This window comes from Protopterus annectens, chromosome 15.part0, assembly GCF_019279795.1.
Source record: "Protopterus annectens isolate FY-2018-M chromosome 15.part0, PAN1.0, whole genome shotgun sequence".
Lineage (NCBI taxonomy): Eukaryota > Metazoa > Chordata > Ceratodontiformes > Protopteridae > Protopterus > Protopterus annectens.
Window position 1 is genome coordinate 465,815,556 of NC_056749.1, and position 25,997 is coordinate 465,841,552.

The 25,997-nt window shown below is 42.8% G+C and overlaps 1 protein-coding gene across 1 annotated transcript in view; it reads left to right on the plus strand.

Annotated features, from left to right (window-relative positions):
• The window catches only part of ACSL4 (acyl-CoA synthetase long chain family member 4), a 469,611-nt gene that overhangs the window by 57,028 nt on the left and 386,586 nt on the right, over positions 1 to 25,997 (plus strand). The gene's annotated exons all lie outside the window — the stretch shown is intronic.

Genomic DNA, 25,997 nt, shown 5'->3' on the forward strand with positions numbered 1-25,997 from the left:
TTAAACCCAACAGATTTTTGGGACGGTGATGAAATGTGAAAATTCAGAAGCACATTACTTGGAAGTCTTGGGTGCTGATGACCTAATACAACCATAGCCATTTTCAGGCAAAGTAGAATACGAGCAATTTGCTACCCTTATATCTAGAAGGATGTGTGCACTTTCATGGGTCTAGGCAGGGGAGTGAATGCATTTGAAAATGAACCAGCCAAGGACAGGGCAACTGTTCTTGAATGACAAAAAGAAGTGAAGGTGCAGAGAAAGAGAGCCTGGTGTACCTCGGATCCCTCTAATGGCCACAGGAAGAACAGGGTACACCCTATCCAAAATTATGTCTGACCACTTGGGGTAAGAAAATGGGGGGTGGGGGGTGGGCAGGTGTTTGATGGTCTCAGACTGAACTACCTATTTTGTATGTAGTGTGCGTGATTATTGCTGCTGCAAGAACTTTGCTGAGATGTCAGAAGTAGGTAGAAGTTATTCAGTATGATAGCTGATCAAACAAAAGTATAAAGAACAAAAGTGAACCGTTGAAGTGCTTTTCAGTATAAGAATAGATTATAGAAATACTACTGAAAATTTATTTTGAATCAGTAGCAGTATCTCGGTTTCAGTATACAGGTTTAGAACTTTCCCAAGTGAAGATATGAATTATAGGTCCTTGCGTTTATCCGTGTCTGTTGCTAGAATGTTCCAGTTCACATCACATATGTTCTATGCTAAAGCTTTCTTTCATTAAAAATTCACCATTTTTAAACTTAGCATGCATTTTTAGTTGTGTAAAAGAAGGAATGCATTTCTTTTGTCAAAGTACTTCTCACTCCCTTTTTTCTCTTTTCCTGTGTTACATTGCATGTTGTCCTTGCCCTACTAAATGTTTAAGGCATATTCCAATTGTCATGCAGCATTTAGCTTCATAAATCATTTGCTATGAAGACTTGTATTAAATTTGAGGAAAACATGTGATAGTGCCAGTCTTGATTTCCTCAATCCACAGGACTTGAAACTGACAGGATTCTCAGCTTAGCATCTGAGACTTTCCCAGGCTACAAAACTCCCCCCTTTACGCATAACCCTGTTCACTGATGGACCCTTCAGGCATGCGTATAGGTGTACCAGGCCAACGGGTATATATCACATCAGCGAACTACCAAAACAGCAAATTGCATTACATCGAATTGCCATAGTTGGCCAACATGTCCCATGTCTTCACTGTGGTGCGATCTTGGAGTTGATATATTTAATTAGCAGGGGTACAGGGGGCAAAGCCCCCCTGCAAAAAATGGGAAAAAAAAGCAAAAGTTTACAAGCAGAGAGCTGGAAGATGAACCATTTACAGGGTGCCTGTGTCCATTAGAGACGGGTGCCAAACCAGGGGTGAATATCATGTTCCCCATCCGGTTGTCCGAGTTACACTTGCCTTGGGTTAGGGAGGAACACTTCTTTCCAAGGATGGGGAGCCTGTTCCAGAGAAGCATAACTGTCTGTCCAGCAGGTACTATTTTATATTGCAGGCAAGATTTAAGTCTCTATAATAGGTAATTCTGGTGTTTGTCTTGCAGATGTGAGGCAGTTTGCATAGGACATTTTATTTATGCCTTGTATTCTTTTCGTGAGTAACTTCTGTGGATGATCCAGTTAAGTACATATCAAAGGGGCATTGTACTCCTTGATGGGTTTGAGTGCAGTATACAGTGGAACAATGATCTCCTTCAACCTAGATGAAGTACTTATACAACATAAAATGATTTCTTCAGTACCATAAACATGTGATGGTTAAAGGATAGGTTACTGTCTGTGTGACTCCAAGTCCCTGACTGTTGGGTCGACTCTTTAGGATGTGTTGTCAGCGTGGCAGTTATCAAGGGTGACTGACTTTGACTTTGAGAATTATATTATTATACACTTCTTGGCATTTAATTTTAGACCATGGGTGTGAATCAGTTATTTGTCTGTCAGTCCTTCTTGGCGAACATTAGTGCCAGTGGGAGATTCTGTGACTGCTCTTAATTTGCAGTTGTATACAGATTTGTTCAGCCAGAGACCCTTTTTGTTGGCTTTGACTTCAGAGAAGTTGGTGCCAACAGAAAAGCAGTCCCGGGGCTGATCCTTGAGGGACTCCACTAGTGACTGGCCTCTCTGTAGAGGGGTGGACCCCCCCCCCCCCCAATTCTAATTTCCTGGGCCCTGTCTGTGAGACAGCAGGCTTTCCAGTGGTTGACATAAGGGTTTATACCCAACCACTTGTGTTTGTCAACAACTCCTAAATGGAGTATTTTGTCAGATGCCTTGGCTAGGTCAGGGTGGGCAGTGTGAACCGTTTTGCTTCTGTCCATTGCTTTGATGATCTTCTCAAAGAAATATACTGGGTTGAGTAGGATTACCTGCCCTTGCACGTAAGTTTCATTCAAACCTTTCAACAAGAAATAAGAATTTAATTTTCAAGGGAATTATTTGAAAGTTTAGCTTATCTGCTCCCTTTTCCTCATCAGTTGTCATTTTCTTACAAATAGATTATGCAGATGCTGTCCATTTTATTGCTGCAGCGAGACACTGTTTCTGAATCCTGAACATCTAATCAGAGAATATCTTTCTAATGCCACCTTTTTTCATCAGCCACTTCAAGTATTTTAGTTGTTTTTATAGCCTGTGTTGCTTACCTTAGAGTTGTGTGTGTGCTTATTGTTTCTAACTTCGAATTTATGTTTTTAAGAAGGTTGCATTACATGGGCATTTCTTTAAATTGGTACAGTTCTTAATTTGGCACTCTCACCAGCCCTTTTTTGGCTCTGGTGTCACTTGTACCTTTATGTAGGTATGGTTCAAACCCTTTAACGTGGGTTGTCTTGTTTGTCAGGTTGCCCTTGATCGTCATAACCCAGGGATAAGCATTTATGACTAGTGTTTCTAATGTGGAATGTGTGAACTTTTTTCTCGGAGACATTTCTGTTTACCCTTCTTACCAGCCCATTTCCAGCTTTGGTTTCTGTTGTGGCCATCTATTGATGCAGCTTTTAATATTTGCTTCTGCCTGCTTCATGTCAGTGTTGACTCCAACTCCAGATTATACCTCTACCGTGAAGGTTTAATTCAAATTCATATTGAGGCCATTTTCTTTTTTGGTGCTGACTGTGATTCTGGTTCTGTTGTCGACCCTTCGGCAAAGAAAATATAGTTGAGCATGGATATGACCTCTGTACTTTCCTTAGCCTGAAACTTTTTTGTGTCCATCTTTGACCCTGACATGGTTTCTGGTACCAACTTAGCATCAAATGTGTCTATTGACACTGTTCTGGGTGCTGGGGTTTAGTGTTCATAGGTAGTTACTAGGCATTTAGGTCCATTTATACCACTGAGTAGCCTAGCTCAATTGCCCCGTGATTTACTTGGGTTGAGTGACTTGTTCAAGGTCAAACAGTAGGGGTCTTTCTAATTGTTTGATATGTCTAGTGAGGTACATCCCAAGGTGTATCAAGCAGTTAGAAAGTCCCTTGAGGTTCCTAACCAAGAAAATCAGTGGCTTAAAATCCTAAGATATCAGAAAAAAAGGAAGCCTTTTGGACTATAACTAGCTGTTAATATGTTACAGCAGTTGTATATTTTTATATAATATATGCATTTTCGTCCCTCTTCTGGTTCATCTGTAGATGGGTCTGAGGCATGTATGCGATTATGTAGCTTTTTGGCTAAATAGGTTTCTGGGTCACTGCCATCTTATGTAGACTTGTCTTTCCTGTTATGACTGGCAGTGAGACCTGAAGTGTTTGATGCCCTCCCCACCTCTGTGACATGTGAGGCTGTGTTGTGTAGTACTTTAAGATGATTATTTTAAACTGTGTAATATTATAATAATGTATATCAGAATGGTCCTTTTGCCTGCCAGATTTTACTGTAGGTGGACTACATTTATTATGTGTTTACATATGCTTTCAGGAATTTGCTTGCATGTATTTATTCTCATTTGTCTAGGAGCATTAACCCACATTCAAACATTGTATGGTAGCAGAATTTATTTTTGGATCTGTCTTGCTCCTTAGTCCTTGCCACAGCTTCTTTTCTCGAACATCTCCTGTTTACAGGATGTGTTTTGAGATGTACATAGTCACTTTTTATACTGCATTGTATGAATAAGCCCTTGGGGTGGTCAGAGTTCAAAATTATAATCTCCATTACTTATGTTAACACAAGGTGGTCAGGTCTTTGGCTTTCTCCACTATTGTACTACACAACTTGATGTACTTTTAAAGGAACCTTTGTCTGGGTATTCATCACGGTTTATTCTGGAGCTTCAACCCTCCTTCCAGCTCTCATTGGAGGTGGCAGTTAACTTTTCCAGAGACGGTGAAATCTGAAAATATTCTTTTCTTTCCTCATCCCAGTATTTAGGGCAAGGATTATGGGAAGATTATATATAAACTTGTTTCAACTATCCTTTGATGGACCAAGCTAATAGAGTGGTTAGATAGCTTAGCATTGCGATCATCACCACCTTAGTTAATATGTTAATTGTGGTCAGTCTGTTTGTGTTTTTTTTCCCTCCTTTGTTGTACCCACACACTGCAGACTGGTACAAGAGTACAGCATATGATGCCTTCTCTATAAGAAAGGGTTTAATTTATGTTAGAGTAGTTATTTCCATTACTGACTTTAATTATAAAGTAAACAAGTTCTTGTGTACTATATTTTTACAGGTTTGTTCAGTATCTGCTTGTAAATTACATCAGCAGTCTTGGAATGTTTCTGTCGGGCATGCGAATCTCGCATTAGCTAGATCACCCTATTTCCTTTTCTTGCTGTATGGAGATTTTGAAAGCAGACTGATTATCCATGTAGTAGCTGGTTCATTTCAAAACTTGATCTCAACATGAGGTTACAAGATTGGAGTTTTGTTTTTAATTTATGCAGCTGGTAAGACTGAAAATATTTTCCCTGTTTCTCAGAGTAGCTTTGTATGAAATGTAGTACCGTGCATGTTCTACTATAACCAGACTGACGCAACCTGCTCCTGTGTAGCATCTGTGGTGTCATGACTGTCTAGTGGAACTTGAGCACACTGCCTTTTCTTAGAGCATGGATCCTGGGATCTGCTACAGTTTATTCTTAATTTCGCTGGTGCCCATCATGACGGACTTGGACTTTGGGTAGAAAATAGACTGGTCTTACACCTGGTCCATTGTGCTGTATGACGCAGTTGCCTTCCTCTGACCTGTTTTTAGTTCAGATGTTCTTTGAGTGGCTTATTTCCTTCATGAGCATTCGTGCTTACTCTGCCATACATGGACTTTCAGAGATCTGTGTAAGGGTCCTTTGTACAGCATTATGGATAAAGGGGAAGACTTTTGCAGGTTGGGAAAGTTTTAGGTGCCAGGCTGACGGTCCTGTGGCTTCATTCTGTAGGTAGAGGAAAATTAATTTGGTTCTGCTCATCTGCCCTTATGACTGATGCACTTTTGCTTTTATGAAGCAGAAGCATTCATACTTAAGTGTTTTACATGTGTGTTGGAATGTGGGTATAATGAAAAATGCACCTACACAGTCACAGTGAATGGGCATATAGTATAACATCACACACGCTTTGAACTGGTATCAACTGTTGAGAGAGAAAAGAACATTTCTTAATTTGCTGATCACCTTGCTGTCATTTAGAGTTATTATCCATAAGCTATAATGATAATTATTTTGCTCCTCCATCCCCCCATAGGATTTTTCCCAGTAGCACCTCTACCTTCAGCTAACTGGACCATTTGTTCAGTGTAATGAGAGGCTGGTAACCCCAGACTAGTTGAGAGCCCTACATGCCCATTTGTTCCAGGTCTATATTAAATCATTGAACGCTTAGAAAAGCGAACGATGATTTATTGACCCCATGTAAGAGAAAGCTTACAAACTCGAATGCTTAGAACAGCGACTTTTTTCCAAGGGAAAACAATTGCTGTTCCAAAAAAAAAATACACTTAAAACATAACATAATGTGAAGGGCTTCACCCCCCCCCCCACATGCCCCCTACTTAAATATACCAACTCAGAGATCGCACTACAGTGATGAAAATGGCAAAGTAACTAACGCGGCCAGGCAATTTCTTTCCCAGGGAAAGAATTTGCTTATATGCCGCTTTGTGATTTTTGCCTTTGCGTCTTTTCAAGTTCAACCAAGATGGTTATCTAATAGGAACCTTTTGTTCCTGCCTTTTGATCCCTGTCTGCTTTTCATTCCTGGTGAGAGCTTGTTGGTAGAGAATGGTCCTGGTGAACAACCCCCCCCCCCCCCCCCCCCTGTTGGTAGCTCCTGCAAATGCAAAATCGCTGCTTCCCAAGGAGGAGTGCTTCCATGGGTCAGTTTCCCCTTCATCAGCATAGTGCAAATGTGCTTTGGAAGTACAGGCTTAGGCAGCTGAGTACCCTCCTGGGTGTCAGCCAGTAGAAGAACCAGAGCAACCTCCCTCCTCCAGGATTGGTGAGCCAGCAGCAACCAGTCATTCCCATCATTTCCTGATCAGCCCCTACTAGTAATTGAGCAACTAATTGAACTCTGGCTGCCTGCACCATAGTTGGGGCTTTCTCCCTGTACACCGCAGATCTGGCTGAGTAATACAGTTGTATCTTATTTCAGATGTGTTGAAACTGTTGGTAGTAGACTTGTCTCCTCTAGAAGTATGTCTACATTTTTTAGCATCTTTATTAAATTATTATTTAAAACATAGGTAAACCTACATTAACAGGAAAGAAAACAAACCATATTAACATTTTTCTGCAGACTTTATACATCACATTTTTTTTCTTTTCCTCATAATCATCAGTCCAGCATTATATACATTGCTGAATTCCTGCATTTCCTTAAACCTCATGTCTCCTCCTGAACATTATTCTGCATATATTTTTCCCACAGTTTCCATTTATTTCAACGTAATTTACTCCTTACATCCCTCTTCCAGTTCTCTCATCTTTGTTCAATAGTTCAAATACAATTGGTTTAGACTTAGATTTCCATTTTTTAGTAATTGCTTTTAGGTAACCAGTAGATTTTTTTTTAAGGCTTTACTATGTTTAAGCAGATGTTCATCGTGCTACCCTGCTGCAGTCATCACACTTGGGTTATCCTGCCATCAGGCGGTCCCACAGTCGGCCAGAATTCCAAAGTCTTGGTCCGGTGTCGGTTGCTGTCGCTTCTTCCCTGACGTCAGAGCGCCAGGGGTATATCGGAGGCATCCAACGCCATTTTCTTCAGTCTTTCTTGCAGCGCGGTGCCCGAAGCAGAAGCAGTTGGCAAGTGCCGGTCGGCCGACACCTGAGATTTTCGAATAGAGTTTCAGTCCGAAGTCCTCAAAGCTAAGTACCCCGTTGGGGAACCTTTTCTTGCCTCAGTCCGATGTCAGAAAAAGTTAACAATTGCATTTCTTGTGGGAAGCAAATATCTCATAAGGATTTTCATTCTTTTTGTATACCTTGCCTAGGCCCAGACCACGACGTCACTGGTTGTCGGTTTTGTGCTAGGTTCAATAAGCGAACTATAAAGCATCGCTTTGATTTCGCACGACACTAATTCGGTAGAAAATTTAATTACGCAATGCCGTCAGAGCAACCGACTACTGGCGTGCATAAAAAAAAAAATGCAAGGATAGGGACAAGCAGCCTAGATCCAAGCCAGACTCTGAGGCCTCGGCTGGCCCGGTCGCCGGTTCTCTGGTTTTCAGTGAGATGCCTACACAGCCCCTGGCTACCTCTGAATTGGATCCCCAGGCTGCATCGGATCCCCCAGCAGAGATTTCTAGGCCGACGCAGCCTTTTTCCTTAGGCTCAACCGACGACATCGCAGTAGGGGAAGCTGGTGCTGCAGAAACACCTTCGGTTTCTGAAGGTGTTTTCAGACCGACTACCCTCACCATAAAATCTTATGCTAAGCTTAAGACTCCTCTAAAATCAAAAAAGCCTACACTTCAGTCTCCAGGTCAAGGCCCTATGCCTAAGAAATAGATGCTTAAAATGGCTGAAGTTTTGATTTCTTTGATCAGGGGTTCCCAACCCCCCCCCCCCCCCCGACAAAAGGCCTAGACAAGAGGAGGATTATGCCTCCTATGATCAGGTGTCTGTTTCCTCAGGCTCCTCTGAGGAACAGGATTACTCATTTCCCCCTTATGAAAATTCTGATGCTGAAGACTCTATTCCCTCAGCTTCTCCTCCTGAAGACTACTCCTTTGGGGAAACCTTTCACACCATGAGGGAACATTTCCACTGGGAAGGTCAGGACTACTCTGACTCAAAGAAAAGGCTCCGGGAGTTTCTTTTACTTCCCCAGCACAGACCTCTTGCTATCTCCCCTGTTTTGGACATAGTAGATGATTATGATGTTTTCTTAGAATCTAGTTTAAATCCAGATTCTCTGCCTCCTGCTCCAGCCAAACCAGATAGATACTATAGAGTGCCTGACTCTCACAAATTCCTTTACAAAAGCCCTGCTGCTGATCCAGAGACAATCTCCCAGGGTTCCAAAGGGGCTAAGGCTTCTATGGCTAAAAATTCTGTACCTTCGGAAAGGGACTCCGAGCACTAGACAGGTGGGGGAAGAAGGTTTACACCTCTACGACTCTAGCTACGAGAGCACTAAATTGTCAATTTCACATGCTTAAATACCAGCAATTCCTTATGTCTCAAATAAAACAAAAGATGGGCACGCTGTCTCAACAGTCTGAACTCAAGGAAATGCAAGATCTGTTGCATGCAGCTGAACAGGTGGGTAAACATACTTTACAATGTGGTTTTGATGCCTTGGAAGCCGCCTCCAGAGCAGCTGTTATTGGGTCTGTTATACGTAGGCATGCTTGGTTAAAGGAACGATCTCTGCCTGATCATGTTAAAGCAAAGTTACTGGATGCGCCCTTATAGCAGGATGTTTTATTTGGGGTTAAAGCAGAGGAGGTTTTAAAGAAAATGGAGGATAAGGCAAAATCTATGTAGACGGTCAAATATTTCTTACAGGTACAGCCCCCACGCTTCAGCAGAAATTGGCCAACAAAAAAAATTGGTCCTTTCCAGCTTCTGACAGGCCACAGAGGGGTAAATACAGGCGCCCAAGGGGCAGAGTTCAAGCACAAGTCCCTTACAAGCCTCGCCAATGGGGCACTACAAAACAGAAATGAGGAGAAGACAGGTCACAAACCACTAGAAGGCAAACACAATGACTTAAACATCAAACTGCCAAGCAAAATCCTCCTGGCAGCTCCCTTGGGAGGAAAATTAACACTTTTTGCAGACAACTGGCACATTGTCACAAAGGACAAATGGGTCCTAGACATTATCTCACATGGATACAGATTCCATTTCCACACCTTCCCAAGGATAAAAGGAATGCCAAACCTGCCACAAAATCAATGGGCAGAGGCACAAAAGCAAATTACAGCTCTCATGGACATGAAAGGCATCCAACTGGTACCTACACAGGAGCAAGGCCAAGGATTTTACTCAAGGCTCTTCCTAGTCCCCAGAAAGGACAATGCTTGGAGACCCATTCTGGACCTTTCAATTTTAAACACTTTCTTGCAAGTACCCAAATTCAAGATGCCAACACTACAGCAGCTTCTTCCCATGTTGGGCAAGAAAGCTTGGCTAGTAACGTTGAACCTCAAGGAGGCATACCTGCATGTCCCTATCAGACAAAATTGCAGAAGATACCTCCGTTTCATTGCAGGTTCAACCCATTACCAATTCTCTGCACTGCCCTTTGGCTTATCTACTGCGCCCAGGGTCTTCACAAAATGCCTGGCACCAGTAATTGCATACTGCAGACAGAGGGGAATTCAAATATACCCATACCTGGACGACTGTCTCGTACAAGCAGAAAGCAAGGACATTCTCTTACAACACCTGGCTTTTGTAAGACATCTTCTAAGTTGCCTAGGGTACACAGTAAACTAACAGAAATCCGAAACTAGTGCCCTCACAAACTATGACATTCCTGGGTGCCAGCTTGAATACAATGGCCCAGATGGCTTATCTGACGCCAGACAAACAACTACAATTAACTCAATACTTCAGAACAATGGCAACAAAGACCCAACTCCCTGCAAGAAAAATTCTGCAGGCCTTGGGCTTCATGGCATCTTGCATACTACTAATACCATTTGCAAAACTGCATATGAGGAAATTACAATGGTACCTAAAAAGCATATGGACTCAACAGTCACAGCTTGGAAACTATGATAACTCTCATTCCCTGCCTTCAACAGGAGTTTCTATGGTGGTCATAGGCTTGTCACCTCAACAAGGGTCAGCCTTTTACCCTACCCCCAGCCAGGCAAACTATGACAACAGATGCATCGGACTATGCCTGGGGGGCACACATGGCAGGACAGTGCGTTCAAGGCTTATGGACAGCAAATCAAAGGAATCTGCACATCAATCAAAAAGAAATGCTAGCTGTACAAAATGCTCTGACAGCCTTCAAGGAACTCTTACATCCAGGACAGCTTATCATAAGGACAGACAACACCACAGTAATGTGGTACATAAACAAGGGGGCACACACTCCTACCCTCTATGCAGGCAAGCAATGACCTTGTGGAACACAGCACTGGCTCACAAAGTTCAATTACAAGCTCAATTCCTGCCAGGAAAAAAGAACATATTGGCAGACTACCTAAGCAGAAACCTCATGGATCCCCACGAATGGAAACTGGATCCACAAGTATTTGCAATGATAACTCAAAAGCGGGGGCTCCCAGACATAGACCTGTTTGCCAGCCCTCAAAACTGTCATGTCACAAAGTTTTGCACAAGGACTTTTCACCAACAAGCTTGGAAAGTGGACGTACTCTCATTCAGTTGGAAAATGCTAACAGTATATGCCTTTCCTCCACTACCACTTCTCACAAAGGTGCTACTGAAAGTCAGGATGGAGAGACCCCGAATGATTCTCATTGCTCCAGACTGGCCACACCAGCACTGGTACCCACTATTAAGGAATATGGCCCATGGCCCACCATGGATTCTACCACAAATTACCCACCTGCTCACACAGCAAGACAATCAGATTCTACACAGCCAGCTCAAAACCTTAAACTTGACTGCATGGCAAATCACCTAGGCGACCAGCCAGCTCCTCTCTCACAAGCTGTTATGGAAGTTATTCTGGAGGCCAGGAGGCCCAGCACCAGGAAAGCCTACTCAGACAAATGGAAAAGGTTTTGCGCCTAGAACCAAGCTAAAGGCCAAAATACCCTTCAGCCTGACATACCTCAGATTCTGCAATATCTAACTGAGATGTTACACAAAGGGCTTTCTTTTTCATCTATTAAAATCCACGCCTCAGCTATTTCTGCTCACTACAACACAGATCCTCCCTTATTTTCACATCCACTCTTTAAGGCAGTTTCACAGAGGGGATAAGAACATTAGGCCTCCCAGGAGAGCACCAACACCTACTTGGGACCTGAATTTTGTTCTGGAAAAACTTGCGCTACCTCCTTTTGAACCAGCTTTCTCAGCTGACCTAAAGAGTATATCATGGAAGACTGCCCTGCTGCTAGCAATCACTTCAGCTAGAAGAGTTTCAGAGCTTCAGGCACTAATGGCAGTAGAGCCTTTCCTCATTTTTCATCAGGGCAGGGTTTCTCTACGAACTAACCCCTCCTTTATGCCTAAGGTGGTATCTAGTGTGGCCCTAAATCAAACCATCCATTTACCCACCTTCTTTCCAAATCCACAGAAATAAGGAGAAAGACTCCTGCATTCCTTGGACATTCACAGACAGCTACGTTACTACTTGGATAAAACTAAGGTTTTCAGAAAATCTCACCAGCTTCTTGTATCCTATGCTACAGCATCACAAGGAAAGGCTATCTCAAAACAAACCATTTCCAAATGGATAGGACATTGCATACGTTTTTACTACACCCACCATGGAAAACCAGTTCCTGCTACCATACGGCCCCACTCTACCAGGACAGCAGCTACATCTACAGCCTTCCTCAGGGGGGTACCAACAAAAGATATTCTGGAAGCTGCAACTTGGAGTTCAGTACACACCTTCACCAAACATTATCACCAAACATTATCAATTACCACTTTACTCTAAGACCAGGGCGGGCTTCGTCACTGCAGTTTTGCAGGGCCTTCTAGCCCCCTCTAACCCTGTTTGACTCATCCGCCCATCCTTAGCTTTGGGATTCTACCCAAGTGTGATGCCTGCAGCAGGGTAACACAATGAACATAATACAGTTTTGTACCTACCATAAATGTAGATGTTCGAGTGTATACCCTGCTGCAGTCCAGATTGCCCTCCCTCCATCCCCTCTAAAACCAGCTGAACTTATCTCTGTTCTATACAACCTCTGTGGTGTATTTGCTTGTGCCTACATATACATATATTTTTGCCTACCTATTAGGGGCACCTGACATTGGGGGCAAGAAAAACTGAAGAAAATGGCGTCTGATGCCTCTGATATATCCCCCTGGCGGTCTGACGTCAGAGAAGAAGCGACAGCAACCGACGCCGGACCAAGACTTTGGAATTCTGGCCGACTGCGGGGACCGCCTGACGGCAGGATAACCCAAGTGTGATGACTGACTGCAGCAGGGTATATACTCTCTACATTTATGGTAGGTAGAAAACTGTATTTTCAGATCCTGTGTTCCAGCTCAGAATAAACATTTCCTTAGTGATTTTGCTCACCCGCTATTTGACAAAGTACTCTGTAGGGAATTTTGAAAATCTGCTAGCTCAGTACACTGCCAAAGGCATGTGGCCCCCCCACACACAGACACACTGCCAACATTTTCTCTGTACCTAAGGAAAAAGTCTTTAAAGTCTGCTTGGTGTATAAAGGTACCTTTCCAAGCAAAGATCCTGAACCTTATGGATTTTGTTCTGTACTTGGGAGCCGTACAAATGTCCTCCCATTGTTTTCTTAAGTTCTTTTCCAGCCCATTTCCCATATGCCCTGCTACTGATCCCTTTTTTAACAGCAGTTTCTGTTCTAGATTCAACTAAAACTTCTACCAGACTAGGTCTTTCACTTAAGATTTCTTTCTCTTCACCTTTACTCTGATATCAGTCCCTAGTGGGGAAGGCATTCTGTAGCCTGCAGTCCAAATATCTTCTTGGCCTCACATACTTTATTCCTTTTTCCTGTGTAGTTATTTGCTCCCAATACCTTGGTTCCTTTGCTAGTTTTCTCCAGTAAATTTCATCCCGTCCTCTATTTTCTGTACCCCTACTTGCAGTAATCCTTGTTAGCAAAATTTCCTTTCTCCATTCTCTCACTGGCTTAGATCTTCAAATGCTTTCTGCTTCTTTATTAATATAGTGTTCTGTTGTGGTTATTCTCCCTAAGCATCTGCAGCCAAATTTCCACTTTCTTTTTCTTTAACTTCATGCCTGCTTCATTGTCATCCCTTTCTGTTTTGAATTTTAACCTTCTACTTGTATTATATACAGGCCTTAACTGTGCAGCTCTAAAATATTCCTTAAAAATCAAGTAATCGTAAACTACCTTGTTGTATTGGAAGTCTCAACTTATCCCACTTAACTCTTGCCCCCCCCCCCCCAGTAAATTCCTTTAACTGTCTATTAATTGTCTACATCTTCTCCTCTGGTTGATTAAAAAAAGAGAGAAATATGTCTGACCAGTATATAAAACTAAAGGGACTACAAACATTTTCACTGCATGTATGTTCTATTGTAGTCTAAAGTATGACTTATCAGGCCCCTTTGAGTAATTACTTAACTGTAGTCTTAAAACAGGCTTTTTCCCTTGTGAATGGAGGACTACAGCAGTCATCACTCATAGTAAGGGACAACCTTTAACAGAGCCTGGAAACTACAGACCTATTAGTTCGACTAATCTTACTTTGAAAGCCATGGAAAGAATTATCTTGGAAATTATCAAGGACATAGGAGATCGCCAGACACTGGATCCATTACAGTTTGGTTTTGTCACAAGAAGGTCATGGCTTACTGAATCTGATGGACTTTGGAAAGGTCAGTAAAGGCAATGGTTGAGGGAGAAAGTGTGCATGCTGCTTACCTAGATCTGACTAAAGCATTTGAGACAATACTGCACTGGGGCATTGTCAACAAACTTATGGAACTAGGTACGAACCCTTTTAGAACACACTTGATAGCTAGTTGGCGCTGTGCTGGGCCAACTCTTCTTTGGCATCGACTTTCAGATGTCAAGGCCAATGTCTGAGGCCTTTGGTTGACCAAGTTTGCAGATTGCAAACTGGGAGCAATCATTAAATCCCCCCAAGATGACAACACCCTTCAGAAAGGTCTAATACAAAACCATGGTGCCAATGCAATGGCTTAAAGCTCAATACCAAGAAATGCATTATAGTACCTTTGGAAAGTCTACCACCCTGGCTAACTACATCACATAACTAAAACACCCTTAAAAGTTGATATAGTAGTCAGGGATCTGGGAACTTGTGTATATTTTAACTTAGCCTTCAAACAGCATGTGTCCAGGGGAGTAAGAATCTTTTTTTTATATTGCCCAAATTGTGAGCAAGGGCATGGCATCTAGAGTCAGAGGTCATCATGCTTGACTCTCTTCAGACCCATCGTAGAGTATAATGCATCCTTTAGTATGTATCTGAACAGACACATGCAGCAACTAGGACATCGATAAAGGTTTCTTACAAGAAAAATACAGGGAGTAAATGCAATGTGCTATTCTGATGGCCTCAAAGCCATGGCTGCTGTTTCTGCATCATACAGTCTTGTGAGAGGTGATCTTTGCCTGGCATACAGGGTGTCCCTGGACCTTGTTTTAATGAACCTTTTGCACAGCTACAAAACAAACAGCATCAGAACTTGCTTGCGAAATAAATAGGATATGTTGGAGGGACTGATGTTTTTCAGAGAATTACTATTCTCTGAAACAGGCTCCCCATCCATGTGAGTCAGAGTTTCCTCCCTATCCCTTTTAAGAGCAACTTGGACCCATGGATTTGTAATCTGAAATTCACCCCTGGTCTGGCTCCTATGTTTCTGATGGATAGAGGCAGCAAATGCATCCCATTTAGGTTATACTAGACTTATGAGGCCCCTAGTGGTTGTTAGTCTAGTATACACACCTATGATCCTATAAACAAGAGCTTTGGTTCCTCAGTTTTTGTATTATCTTTTGTTTAGTCTCTCACCACATAACTGTGGCTGCCATAACAGACCCCTTTTTAATCCATACTCGTAAATACTTCATGTCCCCATAAATATAGGAATTGATGAACCAGTTCATGTGTAGGTACATATTTTATGGCTATAGCCTTTGTTTTATATTCATTATATGCTGAAAAAGATATGAAACTCTTAATGTTCCACAACACTGAGATGTCCTTTTCTGGATTTATCGGGTACAAAATATCATCTGCAAATATCTGCAAATAAAGCCAACTTTTCGTGATTACCATACCAGTTATATCCCACCATTTCTGAGTCCCTTATTTTCTTTGCCAATGACTCCAAATATTTATAAGTAACAAAGGGGAAAGAGGACAACCCTTATTTGCTGCTGTGGTCAAACCCAGTGTATACTTATCGGAGAAGAAGCCTCTCACTTTAATTCTTGCCTCCAGTCCTTCATATATTCCCCTAATCTTATTACTGTATCATGGAATGCAGATGCTTTCATTGTCCTACTCATAAAATCCCAGTAGACTCTTATCAAATGCTTTCTCTGCATCGAGACCCACTAACAACAGAAGTATTTTCTTAAATTCTGCTTCCCCATGAATTATCGTTATTCTATTAATGTTGTCAAATCCACATCTATCCGTTTTGGCAATACCTTTGACATTGTTTTAACTAGTAAAGACATAACCACTTTATTATCATGGTTTAAAACTTTAATGTGCTTTTATGAAGCTAGGTCTAATGGACCTTTACTGTCTTTAGGTAATACAACTACCACAGCTTTCTTCAAAGATGTTGGTGCTTCCCCTCCTTTTAAAATGCTGTTAAATAAAATCTTCCAGATCTTCTATCACTTTCTTCCCTGTTAACTTCCAAACTTTCCTGAAGATTGATAGAGCTCCTCCTATCTTGACTGTTAATTGTTTAGCCTTATCTACTTCTAACCTTGGCATAATTCTTTTCCATAAAGATTTCCATATTTCTCTGCTTTTATACAGATTTTCATAAAATGTCCAAAATACCTTTATCTCTAGTACCTCTACAGGATCTCTTGTTATTTTTCTTGTCATAGGCTCCTATGTTTGGTGATAACCCTTTCTACTTTCTGTTGCTTGAGTTTTCGTGCTAAAAGTTTTTGTTCTTTGGAGTTATAAAAAAATAGTTGCTTAACAGCAATCTTTCTAAACTCATGCATAGTATCCAGCTACAGCCTTATTTTCTCCTTACATTTGTTCCTCTTGTGTGAGAGTCCCCTTATTCTACAATACTTAACTTTTGTCAGTCCCTCTAAGTAATTCCTATTAATTCTTAACCATATATCTTTGTTTTATTTCTACTCTATTTTTAAACTCAATTTTTATTGTATCCACTCACTAGCTATGACTTCTGATGATATTACTATCTTCCATTATAATGCTCATAATTTCCACTACCCATTCCTTAAATTCCTCTCTCTAACAGTCAGGTAGGAAAGTGCCATTGTCTGATTTTTACTTCATTACCCTGCATTTTTATTTAACATTTTGTTTTGTTTCTGTGCATAGTCTGAAACAGCTATTGGATATGTGTTGAGTTTTTCCCTTAAATGCACTTGCCTGTGAAATATAATTTCTGTCTAGTCTAGCCCAGTTACTGCACTTTGGGGAATAACATGCATATTCTGTCCCAAGTTCATACTACTGAATTCATATCTTAAATACCAAAATCATAAATTTCTTCATAAATCTGCCCTCTTTTTGTTATCTTTCCCCTTCTGTGTCTCCCTGATAAATCCTCACTATTGAAAATCAAATTCCAGTCCCCACCTATAAATAATAGTCCCTGCTTTGTAGCTGATTATCTTGCCAAAAATTTTTTAAGCTCCATAATAGCACTTTCTGGTGGAATATAAATACATGCTGGCATAAACTTCTTCCCTTACCATTAGACCCTTGCTAGCACAAATCTGCTATTATTGTTTTTTCCCCTCTTCTATCACTGTTGAAGCCCCTTTAACAATTAGTATAATTATTCACATTTTTCTTTGTCCCTAATATTCTGCTGAATATCAGTCAGGAAATCTTTTCTTTCTTTGTCGGATTCACATGCTCATTTCTTTCCAAAAGTCTCTTCTGCACCATTGCTATTTGCCCTCTGCATGTTTTAATGTAATTCAATACAGGCATAGGTAAAAAGGAAAGGTTAAGGCCATTTACATTCCAATATAATATGGATAGTGTATGATAAAAAGTTGCCATTAGCACCTGTTGTAAAGATCATTTTTTGTGTGTATTTCCAACTTTAGTGTTGCATGCATACACTGTCAGGTGATCTCTCGTACAGTTCCATCTCCTCTCCATTTGAAACCGTCACATTTTTTTCGGTTTTTTTTTTTTTTTGTTTTAATTTAAAAAAAAAAAAAACCTAAATATTTTTAAAACACCTCCATTGCCTATTAAATTACAACAAACACATACAACTATGTACATCTTCAGTAATCCTTCAGATAGGAACAATTGCCCCAAATCAACAGCTGAACCCATGGACATTGCCTAACCTAGAATTACCCATGCTACATCGTGTATTTCCACTAGCACTGACTGCTTTCTCTCTCTTTTTTTTTTTTTTTTTTTTATCTGTTCTCCTTACAGATGTGAAAAACTGGTTGTATGCTTTCAGAAAACAACTTTTAGCCCTAAGAAGTGCACTGGCTTTCTTTAATTAAAGCTAAATTATACTTTGTTCTGTTAAATGCATTACAGATTTAAGGCCATCTGTTATTCACTTCCCATAATTTCAGACTTTATTTACTTAATTGCTTGTCATTGTAAGTTTTAAATTTCTCTTATCTCCTGACAAAGAATGCTTAGAATTTTCAGAATTAAGTGCTTGCACCAGCAGACAGCATGTCTCCCTCTAAAAGTGGTCAGCAAATAATCTGTAAATTTTACTCAGAACAGAATGTACAGCTGTTTTGCTTTCAGATATAGACTTCTTGACCCCATTCTTTGCATATGAAAGAAGCTTGGCATTTTTCATGGCTTTCATTCAAGGCTATTTGCTTACAACAACATTTGTTTATAGCTTAAGCCAAAGGCATTAATCTTGACATTCACCCTTTATTAAATTAATTGAAAGTATCTTAATTCTACATAGTCAGTTCACCCCAGCCTCATCCCAGGCAGCCCCATGATCCCAGTATATTAACATAATCTTGCTCGGTCATCCTTTTTTCTGTTTATACTGTAAAGCCTTTATTTCTTGCAATTAAAAAAGTATTGCTTACTTTAATATCTTTAACATATGCAACAGTCCCTAAAGAGCCCCCACATTTAAAATGCACTCTAAGAAGCCAAAATAAGAAGAATAATACCAAGAAGCAGTAATCCACGACCAAAACGGCTGCCAAATAATCCTCTTCTTTATTTCACAAAACGAAACACTCCAAGAATAATTAAAATCAAGCGCTTTCGCCTGATCAATATCAGGCTTTATCAAGACCTGATATTGATCAGGCGATATTGATCAGGCGAAAGCGCTTGACTAAAATGCACTCTACACAAAACTGCTTTGCGTTATATAACATGCAGTTTGTATCATGAAATGTTCTGTACAGATGCTGTTAAGAACAAAAACTTTTTTTACAGCTGTTTTTTTTTTCCATTTTTTTTGTCATTCCAAACACCAGTGATATAAAGGGGAGTATATGCATTACAGTCCACCCACAAATTTAACAAAGTCGAGAAAAGTCCCGTCTTTCTCATCCACTTTGTTTTTTTTTTCCAAGCCCATATTTCACAAATGTCTCTTATTTATTTACTAATTTCAGTGTTGTCTGTCTTCCTGTTCATCTCCATCTCGCAACACCAGACTGTGGTTCACGTCCAGTCTACTCTTGATTCTACTAGACAACTCCCTGCTTTTTTCTGTCTTTCATTCAAGCATTTTCCTTTGGAACATTGGAAAAGGTTTCATTGGCAAGGTCTCTCTGAGCTTTATTATCAGAAGAATGAAAAGCAGAGTCCCCTTCTGTTTACTGGCTCACTTTTTGCTGTCGAAACTGTATTTTCTCCTGGATTAAAAATGTCATTGATCCTCCAGGTAAAATATTTTAAAGACAGCAGCTTGAATCACAAACCTGCGTCTACATTCCCAGATTGCTGTTATAAATTTGTTTCTCTTCTGCCTGGTATACAGTGAATAGTCATTGTCCACGAGCAATCTGCGGCCTCCAGTTTTTTATAACTTGTTCCTTCTGCCACAGTTTTGTTAGGATCAACTCTTTCTGCTGGTGTGCATTTTTACTAATAAAGGTCTTGGCTGCTTTTTCATGGCCAGGTTTGGACCATACACCCGATGTGCCCTTTTAGTTAGCAAACCCTTCTGTGGAATACCGGTCCAGTTGCTTATTTGTGTATTCATAAAATTAATAGTCTATTCCTTCCAGGTTCTCTGGTACAGCAGAAAATCTCAGGTTTTGTCTGCATATTCTATCTTTTAACTGTACTATTTTTTGAAATGTCTCTTGAGAATTCTCATACTCATCCATATTCATTTCATCCCGAGTTTTGCAGTGTATCAGTTCATCTGAATAGCTAGTTAAAGTGGCTTCTGTTTTTCTAGGCTATTGTTATTTGAGAATATACACAGTCAATGTTTTATTTTATTTTAATCCTCCCTGAGTACATTAGAGGGGGAAAAAAATCAAAAGTACTGGAAACAGTCTCTTGTATCAAAGCTAAAGCTTGAACTGCTTTTTGCTGAACAGCTGCAGGATTCAACCCAGCCAGTGTTTGTCTTCACCTTTTCTGGTTGATTTTTTTTTTTCAGGTTCTCTACATTTCTTCTTTGCTGGTATTCAGGCAGTATAATTTCTGGCCAGTGACAATATTTTAGTTAAGCTGACTGTATCAGCTGATGTTAAGTTGTCAATCTCGCCTTCATTCTTGCTGGATGGGTTCGGAGCCGAACCTTGGCTCCGACTCTGCCTAATACTAAAGCTCGAGAGCTATTTTTACCGGCTCGAGGCTATGCTATGTCCCATAATGCTAGGTGTCATATACCCAGATCTCATTTGCCGCTTCAGCTACGAGGTTGCGTTTTCACCGGCTCCAGGTCGTATTTAAGATTTTTTATATTTATAGTTAGTTTTTGATAGATATTTTTCCCTGAGATCTTTTCTAGTAGTGTTAGCAGTCTCTCGACTAGTCTCCCCCCCCTTTATTAATAGTTTTCCTTACTCTTCTCCACTCTTAAGGTGGTTAGGACCCCCTTTTATAGTAGTTTTGTACAGGTTCCATTCGTAGTGTGTGTGTGGAATTTTGTTGTTTTACTGTAGTAAACTTAATTTTTCTTTGACATTGTCTTTTCAAGTGTTGTGTGTGTTTGTTGGGTCTGGTATACTTGTCTATACATTTTTGTCCCGTTCCTGTGGTTTCATGTCTAAGGATACCAAGATATCTGGATTCAAGAAGTGTGGCTCGTGCTGTCAGAAGACAGACTGTCACACTTCTTTTGTGTATTGTTTGGGCCCTCTGCACCTGCAGGACTCTTGTTCCATCTGTCATGCTTTTAGCCCAAGAGTCCTGCAGGAACGCAGAAATAAGCTCATCCTAAGGGGCTTATTAAAGCCCGAAGGTTCTCCTACCAAGCCTCTGTCAGGAAAACCTAAGCCCGCCAAACCATCGGCTCCATGTCCGGAGCCGGTGCCAAGCGGACCTTCTGCCTCGTCGGTTCCGGCTGGAACCGATACTTCGAGGCCTCAGTCGGCTCCGACCTTTGTGTCGGAGCCATCTCCAAGCCGAAAGCATTCCCGATCTCCTTCATTGGAGTCTGTCAGGTTGGCTCTGAAGTCCCCTTTGTTGTCGGAACGGAGCCATAGGTCTCACTCCTCTAGATCTTCCAGGCTTTCGGACCATGACCTCTAGGGGGTAGTCAGTAGGCTTTTGAAGTTGCAGGCACTCGCCCAGTTATTGCATAGCCCGTCTCAACAGACAGCAGCTTCCCCAACGCCTGCTCAAGTTCCTCCTCCGACTATTCCTTCGAGCTCGGAGCCGGAGGCCGTCGGGGTTGATACTGTGGGGGCGTCGGAACCGATTCCACCCTTATCGGTTCCTTCGTCGGCTCTGATTCCTTCATTGGCTCCGTCCTTGGAGGGATCCGGGTGCCGGGACTCCCTCGTCTATTCCGAGGGGGCGAGTGGCATCGGACCCTTGTCCGACCCCGTTCTCCCTCTCGGAGCATCGGCGCAGGTGAGTTCGGCCCCATCAGCCTCGGAGCCGTCCCTCTTGGTGCCGGGAGGAGCTCTCATCTCTTTGGAGCTGGGTCCCTCTTCTCTGCCTGATAGGGGCGCCTTTGAGGTCATGAGGAGCGTGCTGGCTCCTATACCGGTGCCACAGTCGGCCCCATCTGCCCCTCCTTCCATGGTGCCTGCTTCGGCCTCTGCCTACCCTCCTGAACCCAAGTGTGGAGAACCAACGCTCCAGGTCGCCCCATTGGGCGTATCCTCCTCTTCTGAGGCCTCCCCTGATCCTGCGGGGGAGCCCCCTTGGAAGAAGACATGCAGGAGAGGAAGCGTGTGGACTCCCCGGAGTCACTGACATCTGACACCGACCTGGATGATTCGGAAGGGTCCCCAAGGTCCCCCTCTGAGGATGTCTCATTTTCTGACATCCTAGAAATCCTTAAACAGGGGGGGAACTGGTCTGCCCTCAACCCTTCCAAGGACGAGTCGATGTACCTGGATGCGTTCGGTTCTCGCCCTTCCACCTCCTGGGTGTCCCCACCTTTCGACCCACTCATGGAGGTGGTGGCTCGGAAGCAGTGGATGGCTCCGGATACTATGGAACCAACTCCCCGGAGGCCCACAAAATTTATTACAGCCCCTTCGGACAAGCAGTTTCTCACTAAGGGTGTCCCCTTCGATGCCATGGTGGTGGCGGCGGCCACTAAGAAGGAGTTGGCTGACCCTTCAGTCCCTGTCCATCCTCCTAATAAGGAATCTAGGATAGGTACGGCAAGTGGATGTTTTCTTCAGCGACCTTTGCCATGCGTTTGCTGAATTTTTTGCCATTTCACCCGTCTTCAGAGAGACCTTCTGAAAGAACTAGGTGATATCTTACAGGACCCATCAGCTGTGGGGTCTCGGGAAAAGATAAACTCCCAGCTGGGGACCCTGAACTCTATTGTAAACTCCATGCGGCTCATTTCCTATGCCGCCGATGGAGCGAGTAGGGCTGCAGGCACGGGCGTTGCTCTAAGGAGACGCGCCTGGATGCAGCTTTGCAACTTTGTCGACCCCTTCAAGGTGTCCTTCACTAACACCCCCTTTGACGGTTCTGCCTTGTTTGGACCCTAAGTGAAGGATACATTGACCAGGTGCGAGCAGGAAGGTAAGACTCTCTCTGCCGTGGGAGTCCGTTTTTCCACTCCTTCTAGACCATATCCTAAGGGTCAAAAGGGTGGAAAAATGTGTTTCCGGAAACTCCAGGGAGTACTGCCTGATGCACGTGGTGAGCTTCCCTCCAGAGGCAGAGGAGGGAACAATAACAGATGTCGCCCTAGGGGCAGGGGGGGGGGTCTGCAAAATCAGGGTAGCAGAGAATCTTTCTCTGACAAACCCTTCCAGCACCCCTGAGGAGCTGCCCAACTGGCCACCTTCGGAGGCAGTCAGGGGAAGACGTATCACTGTACCCAGAAGCCTGGCATTCCCTCACGCAAGACAAATGGGTACGGTCGATCATATCCGAGGGTTACAGAATTCCCTTTATTCACACCCCACATCAGCCAAAAGGGCCCCTTCCAGACGTTCCACCCGGTCTGAGAGATCAAGCAGCACTAGAAATTTCAAAGCTGCTAAGAAAAAGAGCCATCCAGCCAGTCCCAGCAGACCAACAAGGATCCGGAATCTACTCCAAGTTCTTTAGACAGGGGACTGGAGACCTATTTTGGATCTCAGCAGGCTGAACAAGTCTGTTCAAAGAACGAAGTTCCGGATGGTCACCCTACAGTCCATTCTACTCTTTCTAGGTTAGGGCAATTGGATGTGCTGTATAGACCTTCAGGATGCGTACTATCATATCAGGATGAACAGGCGCTCCAGAAGGTTTCCCCGCTTCCGGCTGGGAGCCAGTCACTACAAATTCAGAGCCCTGCCCTTTGGCCTCACCACAGCCCCCAGGCTGTTGACCAAATGCATGGCAGTGGTTGCGGCTCACCTGAGACGACAAGGATTCCAGGTGTTTCCATATTTAGACGACTGGCTCCTTACTGCCACCACCAGGCACCAACTACTCCAATCCAGAGATTACGCTGTACAAACGTGCAACGCGCTAGGTATCTCTAAATTTCGAAAAGTCTGCATTGTCGCCTTGTCAGTCTATCACCTTCATAGGCGCAGTTTTAAACACAGTGGAGCTCTCAGCAAAACTACCTACACAGAGTTTCAGACATTCGCAACCATGTTCAGATCCTATTACAGGAGAGCAGAGTCCAAGCCAAATTTGTACTAAAAACACTTTGTCTCATGGCAGCAGTAATCACTTTACTCCCCACTAATACGTTTTCATATGCGGATCCTACAGTGGATGCTATTTTCCCAGTGGTCCTTTCAGTAGCTCCCCATATCACACACCATTCTAATCACTCAGTCATGCAAAAGACACCTTTCTTGGTGGACGGCCTCCCCTCAGGTACTCCAGGGCAGACCTGTGGTCCTTCCTCCTCCTGTTGCCACTGTGACAACGGATGCCTCCCTGATCGGGTGGGGGGGCTTTTTCGGGGCAGGACAGTCCAGGGCACATGGCAACCCTTCGAATGCCACTTGCACATAAATGTCTTGGAAATGAGAGCGGTACTTTTAGCGTTGCAGGCCCTTCAGGACTCTATACTCACTGGGACTATTGCAATTCAAACAGACAATATGTCTGTAGTGTGGTACATCAACAAGCAGGGCGGAACCAAATCCTATCCCCTATGTTGAGAAGCACTCAGACTTTGGCAATGGGTGATCTCTTCTCAACGGTTTCTGGTAGCAACGCATATTCCCAGGAAGTCCATAGTTATAGCGGACAGACTGAGCAGAGCCATTCTCATGCCTCACGAGTGGTCTCTCAACCAGATAGCTGAAAGAATTTTCAGAAGGTGGGGTCAGCCTTGCTGCGACCTTTTTGCAACACCTCTAAACAGCAAGTGCCCAGACTTCTTCACCCTCTTCCCTCTCCCAGGTCTACCCCCCAGAGACGCTGTAGTTCACGATTGGCCCCCGGGGTCTTCTGTATGCATTCCCCCCCTTTCCTTTGATTACTCAATTAGTCCAGAAAGCGACTGCCTTGAGAGCCAGGATGATCCTCATCGCCCCTTACTGGCCTCGACAAATTTGGTTTCCATTCCTGTAACGCCATCTACTGGAGCAGCCCTGGCATCTGGACCCAGTGCCAGATCTTCTGACCCATCAATCGGGTGGGCTGCATCAGTCCCTTCGATCTCTCAACCTCACAGCTTGGTTGCTCCACTTCCAACCCTAGCCAGGCTTCCCCTTATCTCTCAACCAGTTCGCGATATCATCCTCGCTTCTCACAAGTCTACTACCAGAAAGACTTATGCTAGCAAATTTGGTACTGTCTTATTTAATTCCATCTCCCTTTGAGCCTGCGGCTTCTTGTTCGTTGAAGTTGCTCTCGTGGAAAACACTCTTCTTAGTAGCCATCACCTCAGCAAGACGGGTCTCGGAACTTCAAGCCTTTTGCGTTCGCCCTCCTTATCTTTTTTTTCACAAAGACAGTGTGTCACTTAGGACTATTAATAATCTCAGAGAAAAATCTGAATTAGACCATAGATCTTCCAGTCTTCTTCCCAAATTATACCAATAGAGCTGAATGAAAGTTACATTGTTTGGACGTTCACCGTCAATTACGCTTCTACCTGGATAGAACTAAGTAGATGAGAAAATCAAACCAGCTCTTCCTGTCTTATGCGGAAGGGAAGCAAGGCCAACCAGTCTCTAAGGTAACCTTGTCCAGGTGGTTGTCCTGTCTTATCATGTTGGTCTACCAGTTGAGGAACCGGGAACTTCCTACTAGGCCTAGAGCCCACTCAACCAGAGCTTTAGCTTCTTCAATAGCCTTTCAAGCTAGATTGTCGATGGATTCCATTTGCGCAGCGGCCACTTGGGCCACTCCTCATACCTTCATTTCTCATTACAAGCTCGATATGGCTTCCAGAAGTCAGGCTGATTTTGGTTCCACTGTACTCAAGAGTTTGTTCCATTGAGCCACCCAGGACTTGGGTGCTAGGGATGCTGTCCCATCCAGCAAGAATGAAGGCGAGATTGACAACTTAACATTGAGAAGTTATGTACCTTACCATAACGTTCCATGTTAATTGTCTTCTTCTCGCCTTCTTTCTTGCATCCCACCCCCTATCCCCCTAGCCTGGGAAGATCTAGAGTACCTTGTGAGAGTTATTGCCACCTCAGTTATATCCCCAGCTAGCTCCCTTTTTTTTGCTAGCTCTTCTAGAGGGGTTTTTAATATATATATATATATATATATATATATATATATATATATATATATATATATATATATCTTTATTTTTGTATCTATGATTAGGTGGATTATTCTCTGTTGTGGTGGGACGTATATGTCCATAGCGTTAGCTATCAAACGAGATCTGGGTATATGACGCCTAGCATTATGGAACATAGCATAGCCTCAAGCTGGTAAAAATAGCTCTCGAGCTTTAGTATTAGGCCGAGTCGGAGCCGAGGTTCGGCTCGGAACCCATCCAGCAAGAAAGAAGGCGAGAAGAAGACAACTAACATGGAACGTTATGGTAAGTACATAACTTCTCATTTATTTCTCTTTTTTTTTTTCACACTGGGAGAGCTGAA